Source organism: Cyrtonyx montezumae, unplaced genomic scaffold, assembly GCF_038088225.1.
Source record: "Cyrtonyx montezumae isolate F1298 unplaced genomic scaffold, pur_monq_1.0 scaffold_3, whole genome shotgun sequence".
Classification (NCBI taxonomy): Eukaryota; Metazoa; Chordata; class Aves; order Galliformes; family Odontophoridae; genus Cyrtonyx; species Cyrtonyx montezumae.
The window spans coordinates 24,106,979-24,124,480 of record NW_027072034.1 but is presented as its reverse complement, the minus strand read 5'-3'; the positions used below and the strand labels follow the sequence as shown (position 1 = coordinate 24,124,480).

At 38.6% G+C, this 17,502-nt stretch overlaps 1 protein-coding gene and 1 non-coding gene across 5 annotated transcripts in view; one reads left to right on the top strand and one right to left on the bottom strand.

Moving 5' to 3' along the window:
- The window catches only part of FGF14 (fibroblast growth factor 14), a 383,177-nt gene that overhangs the window by 356,508 nt on the left and 9,167 nt on the right, over positions 1–17,502 (top strand). The window lies entirely within an intron of this gene.
- LOC136053366 (U5 spliceosomal RNA) lies at positions 13,933–14,042 on the bottom strand. The gene has a single exon (XR_010622628.1). It is a non-coding gene; the product is annotated as a U5 spliceosomal RNA (small nuclear RNA).

Sequence of the window (17,502 nt, the reverse complement as noted above, 5' to 3'; positions counted from 1 at the left end):
TTGGTTATAAATTATTCAAATGTACTTTTACTTTGCTTTGAAATATGCTCTATTTTGCTGTTCTGATCACTGGCCCTGAGGATAGACTCCTGGCAGAGGTTTAAGCCAGTCAGAAAACTGTTTGTGCCATTAGAATAGAGAAGATTATGCTAATATTGTAGTTTTTGAGTAGTGTTTAGTATTTCATTTAAGAGCCTGTAAAAAAGAATATTATTAAAGAAGAATTTCTCCCATTTTGTACATTTATTTCTGTTGTTCTTTCAAAACAGTGAATTAACAGTAAAGAAAAATATAGTTCATGAAGTGTGTAACAACTTATTTGCTTATTAACTGTGATGATACCTACAGAATGTCCTTACCTTGAGTTATAAACAAGAAAAGACATTTGAGTAAAAAAAAATGTGTTAAAAAGATGTAAAAATTCAGTTGCTCAGGGGCATGATTTTAGGAAATAAAACTAATAAAAGCATAAAAAAGAAAGGGCTGGTATAATGAAAGCCTGTGCTTCTGTTGTATTTCAGCAAAGGGGAAGATAGATATTCAGTCCTAATGTTCATAAACCGTTCTTTGACCCAATCAGGAGCAGTGTCCTTCACCCACTTACCCAGTCCATTCACCCACTTACCCAGTCCACTAGAATACCAAAATAGAATATATAATATCCTGAGTTGGAAAAGATTCACAAGGATCATTAAGTCCAACTCCAGGCCCCACACAGGACCACTGAAAATTAAACCCTATGTCTGAGAGCGTTGCCCAAATGCACTGTGATCTCCAACACTTGGGGCCATGCACATTGCCCCGGGCAGCCTTTTTCATGCCCACCGTCCTCTGTTGCAGAACCTTCCCTAACACCCAACTTGATCTACTACACCTCACCTACTTATCTGTGATGCTTAGGTTACAGCTTACTGCTGTGATTCACTTTGGCAGCTTCTAAGCTGATCCCAAAATGTAGGCCTGGATGTGCATCCTCCAAAGGGCACCAAGGAAAAAAGGCCACATCCAGTCATTGCAACCAGCCACAGCCTCTAGTACTCCCTACACCAAATTCCACACCCCTGGCAGGAGCCAGGCTGGTGCTGGAGAATTGATCATATGGCAGCCCGATAATGACCTCATAATGTGGCCTTTTTTGAGGCCTTACCTGACTTCATTTGCTTTGAAGGTCTTAAAATGCCCTCTCTAAAGGCTGACAAGTGCTAGTGAGGAGGCTATGCTCACCCTGAATGCAGGCAATTACTTTTAAGTGATTTCTGTCATGTACTGTAACACCCAGAGAGCTGTGCCATACATTTACTGGTTGATAGTTGGCGAAGTCTCTGTCCGGGTGTACCTGTGTAGTTACTCCTTTAATCTCAATCTAAAAATAGAATTTAACTAAAGAGAACAGCCCACCTTCTTTTTAAAAAGCAAATATGCTTTTGTCAGCTACACGGAGTGAGTAATTAAAACGTTAATTTTTATCCCCCAGTGAGAAGCAAAAGAATTTTTATATCAGTTTTCCAATCAGTGTAGTAATTCAAAAATTTTATCTCTGCCTTGTAATCCAAGGTAAATTGGATTCAGGAGTTGGAGTCAGGCTTATATTTAGCAGATACATGTGCTGAGACACCAGAGAGCACTTTGGGGAAAGGCATGCCAACTGCAGGTGGTGCACAAGTTGTCAGCCTCAGGCAAAAGACAGGCACTGTGTGGGTAGAGAAGGCATATATTTTTTTTAAAAGAAATATTGCACTTCTCTCTTATTATTGTTAAGAGCAAATAATAAATACCTGCAATTGCACTCTGGAGGTATAGGTAGGTTAGAAAAATAAAGTATAAGTTTTTTTCCCCTTTTCTTTGTATGCATGAATCCATTTATTTAGTTTTAGTTCCTACAATAGCTTTTTTATAATGATTTGATCAGTTAAGGTCAGAGCAGTGTGGTGCTTCTCTAGTTGCAACATGGATAAATTCTAGGGAGCTTTGAAATAGTGATTTGGGTGTCTGCAGCTGAATATTGCCTTCAATGTGTTGGAAACAGTGGTGGCAACGTTGGAATAAATGAAGATAGTGCCAGATGGGTCCCACAAATACACAGGAACAGAAAGTCTGCAAGTTTGTGAGGATCTGTTGACAAGGCACAGTGTCACCACTGTGAGCGGGAGTCATAACAGCAGTCCATGGAGTGGCAAGATATGAATGTCCCATCAAATAAAAGTTCAAGATGAAGCCGTCATAGGTGAAGTGATGTGCACTGTCTTTTGGGATAGGAAAGAGATGATCCTTCTGGATTTCCTGGAACCAGGATAGATACATCAGCTCTGACTGTTGCATCGTGACACTAAGCTGAAGCTTGAACTTGCAGATTCACACCAGATAAGAAGATAGCCTTTCTCTTGCAGCACCAGGCCTCATATCACTTTGAAAACCATGGAGTACACTGCCAATCTTGGATGGACTGTCCTATAGCATCCACTGTACAGTCTGGATTTGGTGCCTTCTGATTTCCATTTGTTTGGACTGATGAAAGATGGATTGCATGGTCAACGTTTTCCTAGCAACAATGTCATCATAGCAGCTGTAAAATAGTGGGTCTCCTCCACTGGTGCAGATTTTTTTAAATTAAATTAGAAAAGTTAAATTAAATTAGAGCTTGCATGGCTCTAATTCACTGCTGGCATAAAAAAAAAAAAAAAGTGTAGATAATGGTGGTGACGATGTTGAAAAAGCGACCTATGTGCTCGAGCCACTGGGATATCTGTACTGCTTTTTCTCTAAATTTCCATAATCTCATCAAACCTTGTCCCAAGTCCACCCCATTTGTTTGTACTGGTGCTCCCAAATTATTTTCTGACCATTTTTTTTTAATTTTGTCTATTTATCTATATGCTTTCCTGCTTGCAAGTTTGGCCCTCCATACTCACTTTGTAGGTTCTCTTTCTCTAAAATACTCACTCTGCTAAAACAGCCACAGAAAATATTTTCCACTCCACATTTCATAGATTCGAATGTTGATTTTGAGCCACAGTAGCTTTGTATTTTATCTGTGTATCTGTTTATATGGGAATTAGATAGTGAAGTATCCAGGCTTGTGTTCAGCATTGCTCACCATGTGTGGAAAAAACAGCTCTGGGATCACAGTGGAAACTTGTGGCAAAAATAGCCCCTGTCCACTTCTGGGGCTATAGAAAGCTGGACCATAGGCAACATCTTAACTGGCTTGAAAAACAGGACAAAATTTGTGAGCTTGGGGAAGATCATTTATGAGCAGATTTCCATTGTATATTTTGGGTAACTAAATGCTTGACATGATTTTCAGAAGGGATGAGCCTGCTGAGAATAGAAATGTGTGCTGCACAGCTGAATGTGTGGCCTCAAGGTGTCCCTGCTAAACAGGAACTCCAAAATCAGAGAGTCTCCAAAAATGTTGGTTTTAAGATCAGTTTTCCTGCTATTATGAGATGTAAAATGTTTTTTTCAGTTTCTTTATTAGAAGTGGTGAATGGATCAATTATTACAGATCTCTGACGATACATATAAAACATGATAAAAATGTTAGAAAAAGAAGGGAAACTTTTTGTTTGCTTGTCTCTTTGTGAAACAGATTTGTTTTTGTTGTAAATCATGCACAGTGTAAATAGTGTGTTCTTCTGATTGCAGGGACTGAGACCTTCAGCAGAAACTGTGAACATGATTCACAGTGGCTGTTTTCTCATTACTGATCTCATGAAAGGAGATAAGAGAAACAAAGGACTAGATGTTTTCTGGAGGTCCTTTCCAAACCCTATAATTCTGTGATTCTGTGATTCTTCAAAACTTGTTACTGGCACAGGCTGATATATCCAAAACTTCCAATTTTCTTTTTGCTGGTGACGTTGTGCTTATGGTTGCATTTTTTTCCGTGGGTGGGTTCAATTTGCAGGCTGGAAGTTTTTGAGAAGCAGGAGGGCCACCACACCTGAAAAACTAGTATGCATCAGAGCATCCCGCCACTGTAAAGTTTGGTACATGGGTCAAGGAATGGAGGGGGACTTTTCTCTCTCTGAGAAGTATCATTAGGAACTTCACAGCCTCTTAACTGCAGCCAAACTGCCTGCTCTGCTCTTGAGATTTATCCAGTGTACTGAGCCTGCAAGGTGTTGCATCAGAAAAAGATCACTGGGTCATAAATGTCAAACAGGAGCTACATTGGTGTCTCAGTTTTGATGCCTGAAATAAAGCAGTTCCCACTCCCTATGATCAAACTTGGTCTCTTCACTGTTATTTTCCCATGCCTATATACTCAACCCAATGTAGAAATCAGATATTTGAGCGGAGTAATAGGTGACAGTCCCTAAGCTCAGTGCTTTTCTTCAATAACTGTCAAAAATCTTTCCAAAGGAATGGAAGTGGCATGGACAAAGTCCTTTGGTAGTACCACTAATGACAGGTTGAAAGTCATGAAACAAAGAAGAAAAAAGAAAACAAGACATCCTAGCACAGAAAATAGTTAGGAAAATCTTCCTTGTTTATTTTGTTTTGTTTTGTTTTGGTTTTTTTTTTGCAATCAAAATTGCTTTTCTTTGCCCATTCTCATTATTCTTTCAAAATCACTTTTTTATGCCTTTTAAAATCTGCCTATCTGTCTGTTCTGTCCTCACTTTAGCACTTGGAGATTCTGGATGCAGCAGACATGCTGCTCATGAATGAGCAAGAATACTTTTGTTCCACTGTGGAAACAGCCCATTCTTTGGCCTCCCCCTTGTTATGAGGGACACATCAGTGCTACAGAGGGCACACACAGAGATGTGGAAAGGCAGCCATCCTTCTGGGGCCACTGTGAGTCAGAACAGATGCAATCAGCTGTAACACTCCTTGAGCCTCACCAGCCCCCAGTCCTGGTCGAAAAGTTGCTTCTTCAGCAGACTAGAATGGAGCTCATGTATTTAGAACCCTGATCTAAAGGCTACTGCAATATTCAATGTGTTATGGCTACAAACAGAAGATTTTATTTTTTTTAATTTTTTTAGTGTACAAGGCACACAGTGTATTTTTTCTCTCCCATTACCTTGTACCTTTTATTTAGGAGAAGCAAAAATAGCACTGAATAACATCTTGTGCCATATTTCCTGCAAATGAAAAATCTATTTCAACATGTTCAAATAGAAAATTTTTAACAGGGGTAAAATGATTTGACTTTTCTCTGGTCCATCCCTTTTTTCTGTATAGTGAAATGTACTTTTGATTTATAGACATGAGGTTTCTTCGCCCGCATTCCTTAGAGAGTTGCCAATTCTTTTGTGAAAAGTATTCAGCTGATCTGATGTCTCCTTTATTTGGCTGCTTGTTTTGACTTTCCTTTTTCTGAAGATATTTGAAAATCATGATTTGCAAGAAATTATGAGCAGCAAGAAATAATTGCCTGTTGACTGTATAAAAGTGGAGGTATTCAGAATTTGGGGGAAAAAAGACAAAGAAAAAACAACTGTCACATATATCTCTACTATTTCTGCATTTATACAAGGTGGAGGGCAAGATTTAGTTGTGATGAGTGCTGAAAAATAGAATCCTACACTGTCTTTGCTGCGAATGCTTGGATCTGTCTGGACCAATGTAAAAGGCAGATACTAAAAAATACAAATTGCACAGATATGTATCTCTATGAAAAGGTGTTTTAGCTGCACGATTGCTAAATTTTAAGAAATAGGAATTACTGAACTATGTAATTGATTTTAAATTGGCCTTTGTAAAAACAGCGTGGTCATTCATGACAAAAATTCTTTGTACGTCTACCCCTTATGCATGTTTGATATCTGTTTGTCTTAGACCTGGTGCATTTTCCTGATCAGCCAAATGCTATGCAGATGTAGCATAAAGTAATTTATTTAATAAAACTAGTACTGTTTAAGCATTATTTAAGCATCAAAATCACAAGGGCTTCTGGTTGGCTTATTCAAGTCCTAGGATGGTGTCGTGTAGGCACAAAAGGATCATTCATATTCAGCACCGATTTGATTTTCTGTCTTGATACTGAGACTGTAAAACTTAGAAGTGATCGGTTAATGCCAAAATATCTGAGGGCTGAAATGTGGTGGGAATAATGGACTACTGAAATCTGATTTAGTTTCTGGCAAAATAAATAAATAAAATTTTAAAATCTCCAATTCCAGAAAGCCACAAAACCCTAGATCTTAGAATTGGCAGGATACAGTGTAGAAGTCAAAGCATATAGAGTTTAGAAGGGGAGACAGAGCAGCACAGAAATAATATTAATGAAAACTATTCCTTAGAGCTGTCAGTGTATGAGTGAGCTTAAGTTTTATAAACTAAATCTCTTGGGAGAGGGAGAACCTTCTTGATTATATTTTCAGTAAACTTAATTAAGGAAGGAAAGAATTGTGCTTGAAAATTATGGAAAAAGAGCTCCCACATATAAAATGTTTTCAGGTTAATAACTGACCAAAATAAACCAGATACGAGTAAAAGCAAAACATAGGTACAGTTTCATCTTTTTTAAGAAAGCATATGATACAGTGCTTGTGGGGCACAGAGGGGGAAAAAACAAGGGGGGAAAACATGATAAAATTGAAGACAACAAAGCAGTGTGTTTGTAACTCAAAAGATAAAAAGTGGCAGCCAGACATCAAACTTTCGCCTTGTTTGATGTCATTTTAAGGCTCCAGTAATCAGATACACTCCTCAATGTATGTGAGCATGAAAACAGATGTAAAAAATGTGACATTTACAAAAAAATAGAGTTCATATGGCCTATAACAGTGTTTTTAATATACTGATGTTTTGACTATTGTCAGAGAAGGAGAAAATACATTTCAAAAGGCTCTTGAAAGACAAAGGAAATGAACAACAAAGGAACTTTGATCAACAAATACAAAAAGGACAGAAAGAACCACAATCAAGGAGACTCAGTCTTACAAAAGTGCAGCCAGTGCTTGACAATGTGACAGCAGTCAATAAACTAGTTTGCATATCTAGGAAAAGTTATTACAAAGAAAATTGTGATGGAGGAATTAAAGCTTGGTCTAGTGGCAGAACACCATTTGCTTTTACTTGATGAGAATATATCTATACGTATTTTTAGTGTCACCTTTCTCTCAAAATAGCAAGCCATTTTTTCTTCTGTTTTTGTTGTTGCTTTTGTCACGGTTTTGCTTTGCTTGGTTTGGCTTTCTTAATGTCTGTGAGACCTTGGAAAGAACAGAAGACAGCGAAATAAGTACATATTCTCAACAAGGCAGTTTAAAAGAACAACCAGGGAGGAATAGCAGAATGGAGTATCATCCAAAAAACAAATGGAAAAAAACATATGGTAAACTTACGGGCAGCTAATCTAGAGACATATCTCTGTTACCTTTGGTTACTAAACTAAAGCTAGGAATCAAATTTATAGGGCGAGATGTGAGTGTCCTCTATTTTGAATTTCCCTGCTGGTGCAGAAGCCAACAGGTGGGCATCAAGCATGAGGAGAATGTTTTTGCCATAAGAAGTTACACTTCAACATAGGTGCATGCTCGAGTATAGGCTCACTGCCCTGGCTAAAGATATACCAGAATTTTTAGTACAGGTAACACAGAAACTCTTCAGGTAAATTAGAAAACATGAAAAAAAGTGTAAAAGAAAGTTATCAAAGTTATCAAGAAACTCTGGTGTTGGAAGGGCTGGGGGCTATCTGATAAATCTGTACTCATAACCCACAGTTAAAGTAGCTGTTTTCTGGCAACTAAGATCAGAGTTACTTAAGAGACATCACCACACATCAGAGGAGAATAACGCTCAATTTCAGCCTATTTCCAGCTCTTCTGAATTATAAGTAACAGTGTTTGTTTTCAGTATGGCTTGATGTATACTTTGTGAAAGAAAAGTATGAAAACTGACCTCAGTTCTGGTGAAGCCAGAGAGAATGGTTTCCAATGGACTTGGAACTTAAAATGCCTGATATTTTCATTTTCATACTTCATGCATCAGTAGGCTATTTTTAAGACTTAAAATCAGTAATTTATTTTCACTCAGGAATTCTCTCCTGCTTCTTATAAATGATCAAATAGGGAACATCTTCATTTGTGCACTCACAGTGTTTTCTTTGCCAGTTGAAAGTGGGTTACAGATAGATTCATCCTTTTGAATAGATTATAATTTTGACCCTGATCCTGTGCCTCCAGTTGTTTTTATATACCCAGTTCAGTGGTGATACCTGTATTCTAGATTGATTTATCTTTTCAACTAGCCACTCAAGGCAAAAGAAAATGTATTCTTAATGTTCATTTCTCAGGAATACAGGTGATGTAAATTCATTTTCAAGCAGTAGTAAAGATAACCATGGGTTTGTATAAAATCTCATTGTTTTCTTTGAAACATATTCACCACAGCTGAGCTTCTTTGCAAAATCTGTAGTGTGTGTGGAACTGTATAATGAATTCTGTTGGAAAACAGTACAGTACAGAGGAGGGATACAAAAGAGGATGTAGGGAAGATATAAAACTCCCATTAGAGTTCTGTAGATGCCAAAAAATAGGTTCTTCTTTTTTCCCTTTCGCAGTCTACATTTATTAAATCAGTTAGTTGGAAGAGTTAAAAGTTAGAAATGTATACATCTCCTCTTGTACCTCAGAATTCTTTATGACTAGATTAAAGCCGCTCTAAGATCAGTATGTTGTTGTCCATTCAATATTAAGCTGTAATTTTCTACAGGACAGCTATAGGAATGTGCTGTAACAGGCAATGAGTTAGGTGAGGGCTTGAGAGCCAAGGCGCTAACTGATTTCATTGGAGATTGTCAGATTTCTAAAACCTTTAGAAAGTAGTGGCATTGATTATCACTCAATTGCCAGCAGTTATTTCTTAAAATCTCGCATTGCTTATTGTTGTTATGACTGCCATTTAGTAAAACTGTTTCCTTTTTTTTTTTTTTTTTTGTCAGATCTACAATATACATCGTAACATTGAAGCAAATAGAAAGCTCTAATCCTTTGCTACCGTTCTGACTTTTATCCTTTTATGATTTTTGGTAGACATCCATACATTCACATTGTTCATAATCAGGCCTAAAAAGCTTGTTGCTAAAAGAGGAATTTTATCAGAGCATCAGGAAGTATCCATAATCATCCTGCTGTTACCCATCCAGAACAAAAACAAGCATCACTGCTGGGTGTATGTTACAAGTTGCATATAATCATCTCCTATTTAATGAGGTACATTAAATTTCTGCTTTTTAAACATGTATTGATATATACTAAAGTGTCTAAATTGTTTCTTTTCACCACTTCTGACTGGTTAACAGCGTGATGCCATTCCAAAAATAGCTTTTAGTGGCTGACATTTTATTTCCCATTAACTGTTAAGTTAAAACAGGGGATAGAATGGATTTTTGTTTTGTCTCTGGTATTGATTCACTGTGCAGCTTTTGAATGTTTGTCTCTGAATCTCTGCACTTTAATGATCTTCTAAAAATGGATACTTGAAATAACAGCTATATTGATGCTGTGAAAATTAAATAAGAACAGGAAAATATTTTTTAGATCTCTGAAAAGTATATTAAGTGAAAACATTTTTTTCTGTTAGTGAAAACGCATGTGATAGATATAGATACATATAAGTCTTTTCTGTAGTTTGATTGCAAAATATGAGCAAGAAAAGTAGAATTTTTTGTTTCTATTCATTTGTGGGCTAGTTAAAGGATAGATTACTTCATTCCTATGGTACTTTTTCTGGGCAAACACAGCTAGAGTGAAAGAAGCTGTTCTGATGGACTGCTCGTAAATATGTATTTAGGAGAAAAACATACATACTCTACATAACAAGAGTTAAGTAAAAAACATCTGAGGAAGTTGTCTCTTTGCCTCCAAGTCTTCATTGGGCAGCTGCAGCTGGTCTTAGTCATGACTCTGAATGCTTTTCTTACAGAATGGTTTTGTCTCCTCAGACAGAGGAAGTCTACCTCTCTCATTGTTCTTACCAGCACCAGCATAAAAAACTGGAAGGATGACAAAGGAAAGTCAGCAAGAAACTCATAAGATTGACCTGAGCTAATTGATTTGTATTCACCCAGGCCACTACCTTTTAAAATAGCTGATTCTTTAATCATGGAATAATTCATTCATTGAGAGATCATAAAAAGAAGATTACATGAAGAAAAACAATTTCACAACTATAAAGAAAAATAAATAAATTAAAAACAGCACACTAAAGTAGGCCACTTCATATAATTTGAGTGTTCTTGCAACTTTTTCTAGCTCCTCAGCTTGTAAATTGTACCCGTTTGAAACTTTCATAAATTCACACATCTTTTGGAAGGAACACATAGAACTGAAAGAGTTTAAAGTATATCTAACAAAACACCTCAGAATTTGCCCATCTATTTGTGTTTACTTTTACATTTGGAGACAGTTATGGAATCATCATGCTATCATACTCAAGAAGGTACACTATATATATGAAAATGTACTGCCCTGCTGACATTACACAATAAGTAGCTAATTAATGCTGATAATATAGTAGTCATGCAGTGCCAAAAACTAGGATCAGATTTCTTTATCCAGCATTACAGTATAATGCAGAAGAGCAGAGATTCCATTAATGATAACAACAAAGAAATCATTTTCCTCCTTGGGAATTTTTTTTTGGCAATTGGTTCTTTTAAAATTCTGCATGTTTTCACAGTGGTTCGTATTATTTGATGTGCTTGAGATAAGGTTGGGATAAAATTGTTTCAAAACCTGGGGAAAGACAGGCTGATTTAGTCATGTTCTTCTTTCAAATGTCCCATAAATGCAGCAGAAGAAAATATGCCTTTCAATGCACACGATTTCTCTTGGTCATGACTTGGAGTATGTGCCTGTCTTACTGATACTGGATTTCTGTAATCACAGAAGCTGTACAGGAGATAAAATATGTCTTTTTGTGTTGATACAACAAGGAGTTATGGCTGGTGTTTAAGCTGAAAATTTAAATCAGATTTTACTCCAAATTTAAATTTTAAGGGAAGGCAGATGCTGAGGATTAGACAGGGTGGGGATTACACTCTTGGGGAAAGAAAGAAGATATCATTTCACTAGTGCAAGGATGTTGGCTGCAGTTTTCTTTAAAGCCAAGGTTTTTTTCAATAAAGAGAGTAGACATTTCTGTGGAAGTTCATAACAGAACTGAAGCAGCAAAATAATGTCACCTTACTCTTCATATGTCTTGTGGGGATGAAGGAGGATGTTATGCTTGACCACATGCTATTGTGTGTAATGGCTGTGGATGGGCTGCAGTCCATTCTAAACAAGTATTTACTAACCTGGTTTATCTTTAGTTTTCCTTTTGCTTCTCTTATTCCAGTGAGGCAACACTTTTTTATCAGTTCTCTTGAAGTATTAAAGTTTTGGCACAGACACCACAAACACAGTTTTATACATTAGTTTTCCAGCCTGCTCCCCTTAATTTTCTTACAGATAGCTTTGAATTTAAACAGCCTTGACTCGCTTACTTTTAATGTGAGATTCATGATTCAGATCTGCATTATGGGCTTTGTTTCAAAAACATTAGTTCACTTTTGAAGTCAAACTGTACAACTTTAAATAACATAACAGAAAGACTTGCATCAAGAAAACTTTGTTCTATTTCATCCATATCCCACTGAGTTGAAGATTCTGAAATGTAGGTATCAGTCAAAAGAATGTAAATATCTAGGCACTGCTTGTGATATAATATTAATTCTTTGTGGATGGGGAGAGAGAGAGGAGTTCTATTGGCCTCTATAAGTACAAATTGGAGATCATTACTGAAATTATTATTTAAAAAACATGTTTATCTAACATCACTCTTTAGTCTTGAAAGTAGTAAGTTTATGAAATTGGTGGCCATGTGCAGTGTCTTGCTTGCAAGACATTATTGCCTGTAATCCATGATATTTTGATACAATCATCACTACTGGTCATAAGCAAAACAATGTCTTTGTTATGAAACAAGGAAGTCTTTGTAATCCAAAGTGCTTTGTGTTCTGTTCCAATCTGGACAGAAGATGAAGTGAAATTCAGGCTGCAGTCAGTACCATCATTAACACACAAATCTGTCCAAGATACTCTTTTCAAATTTGTGCATGCTATGGGCCTGTTAGTCATGGATGGCCTTATTGTATAAGCTTATGGATCTACATGAATAATAGGACTGTAATATCATTAATATTAGCAATCATATCACTGCTCAAATTAGAATGCCAGTTCATAGAGTCATAGAATGGCTTAGGTTGGAGCAGAAATTAAATTAAAGATCATCTAGTTCTAATGCCCCTACTGTGGGCAGAGTTGTCAACCACTATATCAGGCTGCCCAGGATCTCATCCAGCCTGACCCTGAATGCTTTCAGAGATGAGGCATCCACAACACAGAATCACAGAGTCACAGAATTGTAGATGTTGGAAGGAACCTCTAGAGATCATCGAGTCCAACCCCCCTGCCAAAGCAGCTCCCTTGCCCAGGTTGCACAGGTAGGCGTCCAAGCAGGACTTGAATATCTCCAGAGAAAGAGACTCCACCACCTCTCTTTGCAGCTGTGCCAGTGCTCCATCGCTGCACTGTGAAGAAGTTCCCATGCACATTTGTGCAGAACTTCCTATGCATCAGTTTGTGGCCATTTCCACTTGTCCTATCACCACACAGCGATGAGAAGAGTCCAGCCTTGTCCCTTTGCCTCCCGCTCCTTAGATATTTATAGACATGGATCAGATCCTCTCGGAGTCTTCTTTTTTCATAGATTCATAGATTCATTAGGTTGGAAAGGACCTACCAGATCATCTAGTCCAACCATCCTCCTATCACCATCGCTACCCACTAAGCTACTAAACCAAATCCCTTAGCACCTCATCTAAACGCTTCTTGAACAGCGCTAGGGATGGTGCCTCAACCACCTCCCTAGGCAGGCCATTCCAGCGCCTGACCACTCCTTCAGAGAAAAAATGTTTCCTCAAATCTAATCTAAATCTTCCCCGGCGCAACTTGTGGCCATTCCCTCTCGTCCTGTCGTTATTTATCAGGGAGAAGAGGCCCATCCCCTCCTCACCACAACCCCCCTTCAGGAAGCGGTAGAGTGCAATATAAGGTCTCCTCTGAGCCTCCTCTTCTCCAGACTAAACAATCCCAGCTCCCTCAGCCGCTCCTCATAAGACTTGTGCTCCAGACCCCTCACCAGTTTTGTTGCCCTTCTCTGAACACGCTCCAGGGCCTCAATGTCCTTCTTGTAGTGAGGGGCCCAAAACTGAACACAGTACTCGAGGTGCGGCCATACCAGAGCTGAGTACAGGGGGATGATCACCTCCCTGCTCCTGCTGGCTACACTATTTCTAATACAGGCCAGGGTGCCGTTGGCCTTCTTGACCACCTGGGCACACTGCCGGCTCATGTTAAGCCGAACATCAACCAACACCCCCAGGTCCTTTTCCTCTCTACATTCTTCAAGCCATTCTGCCCCAAGCCTATAGCATTGCATGGGGTTATTGTGGCCAAAGTGCAGGACCCGGCACTTGGTCTTATTGAACCTCATCCCATTGAGCTCAGCCCAGCTGTTCAGCCTATCCAAATCCCTCTGAAGGGCCTCCCTACCCTCAGGCAGTTTGACACATCCTCCCAACTTGGTGTCATCTGCAAACTTACTGAGGGTACACTCAATTCCCTCGTCTAGGTCATCAATAAAGATATTAAACAAGATGGGCCCCAGTACTGACCCTTGGGGGACACCACTCATAACAGGACGCCAGCTGGACTTAACTCCATTAACCACTACCCGCTGGGCACGGCCTTCTAGCCAGTTCTCCACCCAGAGAAGAGTGAACCTGCCCACATGGGTTGCCAGTTTCCCCAGGAGAATACTGTGGGAGACTGTGTCAAAGACCTTGCTGAAGTCCAGGTAGACTACATCAACAGCCTTTCCCTCATCTATCAGTCTGGTCACCCAGTCATAGAAGGAGATGAGGTAAAAAGCTGAAATGGAGCCTCAAAAAATTCCACGACACTCGTGCTTGCTCCTCTCCACGGAAGTCTTTAGTAAAAGGTGAAAGATTTATATGATCTGAAGAGAAACCTGAGTTCAAGGCTGAACAGATCCAGATCTCTCAGCCTTTCCTCATAAGGGAGGTGTTCCACACCCTTTATCATCTTCGTGGCCCTCTGCTGCTCTTTTTGTACTGAGGAGCCCAGAACGGGACACAGTTCTCCAAGTGAGGCCACACTGTGTGTGTTGGCATAGAGGCACTTCATTTGGGCATTTGGCCACCTTACCTTCTTGGAGGAGTCCCCCAAAAGCTCTGGGAAAAATCTGAGGTTTCTGCTGCTTCCTAAGTGCTAATATTTGCAAGAACTTTGATTTACATTACTTTTCACCTTAAGTCAGAAGTTGTATTTTTTGCTTGTTTGTTAAAGAAAGGAGTGCTACTCACATAGCCAGGTCTTTTAAAAGTCCAAGATGGGAGGCAGGAATTATGGCTAATGTAAAGACTTTTGTCTTTACTGTACTTCCAATGATTCTTTAACCAGCGAGGTCATCTTTGTTTCTTTTCTGCATGATATCAAGTTCTGTGTGGCTTTACCTAAATAGGTAAGTCCATGTATTAGGAATCTCACAGAGAACAGAAGTAACACTAGCTTTGAAAAGCCATATTGGTGTTCTCTGACTCTTACAATATCTATTAAGGAAATTTTCTGTCTAAAGACTGAAATGTGTGTTCACAGACTTCTGAGCATTTCCTGCTTTCATGGTGTGCTTGTAGGATTGGCAGGTTCATCTATTACTGCTTTTTATTTTGAAGCTTTGTTAGTTATGTTGCTGTGAAGTTCACAGTACAGCATCTAAAGTCTCCTGGAGTCTTTCTGTTCCTCAGTATCTTACTCTGTTAGTTTGCACTTAGAAAATTCTGCCAACTTTGCCAGTTGCTGTTTCTATGTTTAAAAATGAAGTCTATCTTAGGGAACTTTTAGGCCCAGATCAGCAGTGTCTTCTGAAATATAGGGAATATTTTATCAATTTATCTTTTATCAAGAAAGTATCTAACCATAAATTGCTTGAATTTTAGCCATTTGAAGAGGAGTTATTGAATAAGATGATTTAAAACTGTACATTCTGGCCAGCTTAAGAGCTGGAAAAACTTGGTAGTATTGATGGGATTTCCTGAGTAGCTCTTTTATACAAACTGTCAGATAGACATCTTGCAAAATACCAGCCTAACTCATCTAATTCAGTGTTCAGATAGTCGGAGACATAGCAATGTAGATATTTTCTAGTTCTCATAATCAGGTGAAGCCTCCAGATCTCACAGCTCTTGTTGTATGTGTGTGTCCATGGCTTGGCTTTTTATCTTTCTACAATACTGCAACTGTTGTCTGGGATATCATCATTTCACAGCTTGGTTAGTCCAGCATCTTCCCTTCCTTCACTGATAAATTCAGCACCACCCCCACTGTTTTACTTCAGAAAGCTGCCGTAAAATACAGTTCCCAGCTTCAATATTTTAACTGTATTTCCCTTCTCTGTTGAGTGCCTTCTCCTCATTAAACACAGACTGCTTCTCTTTAATTTTAAGGTCCTTCTTCATGAGTCATTTCCAACCTTATTATCTGCTATCAAAATGTCACTTCCTCCTCTGACACTGCCCAAAATACCTCTGTGCATACTCTATACTGCTTTTCTCATTTAGCAGAAGTTTGCCATAAGCATCTGCAAAGCAAATGTTATCCTTTCTCTGGTCTCTCATTTGTCATCCTTCCTGCCAAAATTGTCTGATAACTCACTAATAGTGTGCTGAAATAATTTCTGGGATGTTTTGTTTCCTTATACCCTGTACTTGCCTGTATTTGAACAATAATCTAGTCCCACGAGACAGATCTGTATTTCAAAGAATTGATGTCTTCTTTCAGCACCCTGACTTCTAAGTGCAAATAATATGTAGGATTAAAACAGGTATTGAGTTCTGAAAAATATCAATAATCAGGATTTTTTACTGCTGTTTCTCACCTGGCAATCTCTTTGAGTTTGTCTTACTATTGTGTTTTCTGCTTAGCACCATGGAGCAGCTCATTCCTCCTGCAGCTGTGCTTTTACTGCTGTCCAAATCCAATTGTGCCCACCTCCAGGAGTATCCAATACCTCCCTGTTTACTGTTGGCTACAATTCAGGAGGTGGACTACTGGGTATATAGGTTCTGTGAGCTGCAACTAGAATGATACACTCATTTCCTATATTTCAGTATAAAAAGCTAATCTAAAAATGATTGAAGGTTCAGGAGTAAAAGAGGGACAACATTCATAGGAACCCCTTTCCTTGTGGCTTCTTTGATGGCTTTCAACAATTATAATGGAGCTGATGTTGTCCTTCATGGTGTGCACTGGAAAGTTACATTTTGTTCAGGCCTGACAGTTCTTTGATTTATTTACTAAACATAGGAATGGCTTAAAATTGCAGGATTTGTTCAGATAATTCTTAAATAACTTCTAGAAGCTGTCTGATCAGCTCTGTTATCATGTTAGGTTTTAATTCTTAACTCTGTGGTTCATAGCATGGATGTCTTGTCCATAGCTGTATAATTATTTCTTCTTTCTGACTGCTGTAATAGAAAATTCTGTGCTTTGTGAGATTTGTGTTTTATGAGTGACTTCATGTATATATATATATTTTTTTTAAGAGGAAGAAAATCACCCGCATGTGTATGTCCAGTACTCATAGAATCACAGAATCGTTATGGTTGGAAAATACCTCTAAGGTCATCTAGTTCAACCATCCACCTAACACCAGTATTGTTCAGTAAATCATTTTCTTCTGCACCACATCTACACATTTCTTGAAAACTTCCAGGGAAGGTGACTTAAGCACCACTCTGGGCCATCCATTCCAGTGTCTGGTCACTCTTTTGGAGAAGAATTTTTTCCTAATATCCAAGAAAGTAACAATTTCCTGGATAGCATCATTACCAGTGATGATATGTGGTGTCACCACTATGAGCTGTAGTCAAAACAGCAGTACATGGAGTGGTGACATGTTAATTTCACATCAAATAAGAAGTTCAAGCTGCAGCCCTGAGCAGATGTAATATTGTGCACTAGCTTTTGGATAGGAAAGGGCTGCATTTCCTGGAACACGGAAAAACCATTAACTGTGACAGCTACACCATGGTGCTAAAGCAGAAGTCTTGAACTTCGAGATTCACAGTAGCAAGATAGCAACCTTTCTCTTGTAACACAATAAGACCAGACCCCCTACCAGTTTTAAGACTGTGGAGCACATAGGCAGTCTTGGCTGGACTGTCCTGCTACACTCACTGTAAAATCCAGTCTTTGTGCCTTCTGACTTCCATATGTTTGAACCAATGGAAGATGGACTGCATGGGACACAGTTTCCTAGCAGTGAAGCTGTTATAGCAGCTGTGAAGCAGTGGGTTACCTCCATTGGTTCAGATGCGTGACTCTGTGTGGCTTGAATGTCTTGTTCATTACTGACGAAAATGCATAGCTAATGGTGGTGATGATGTTGAAAAATAATGGTTTTTAGCTGAGAATTTGC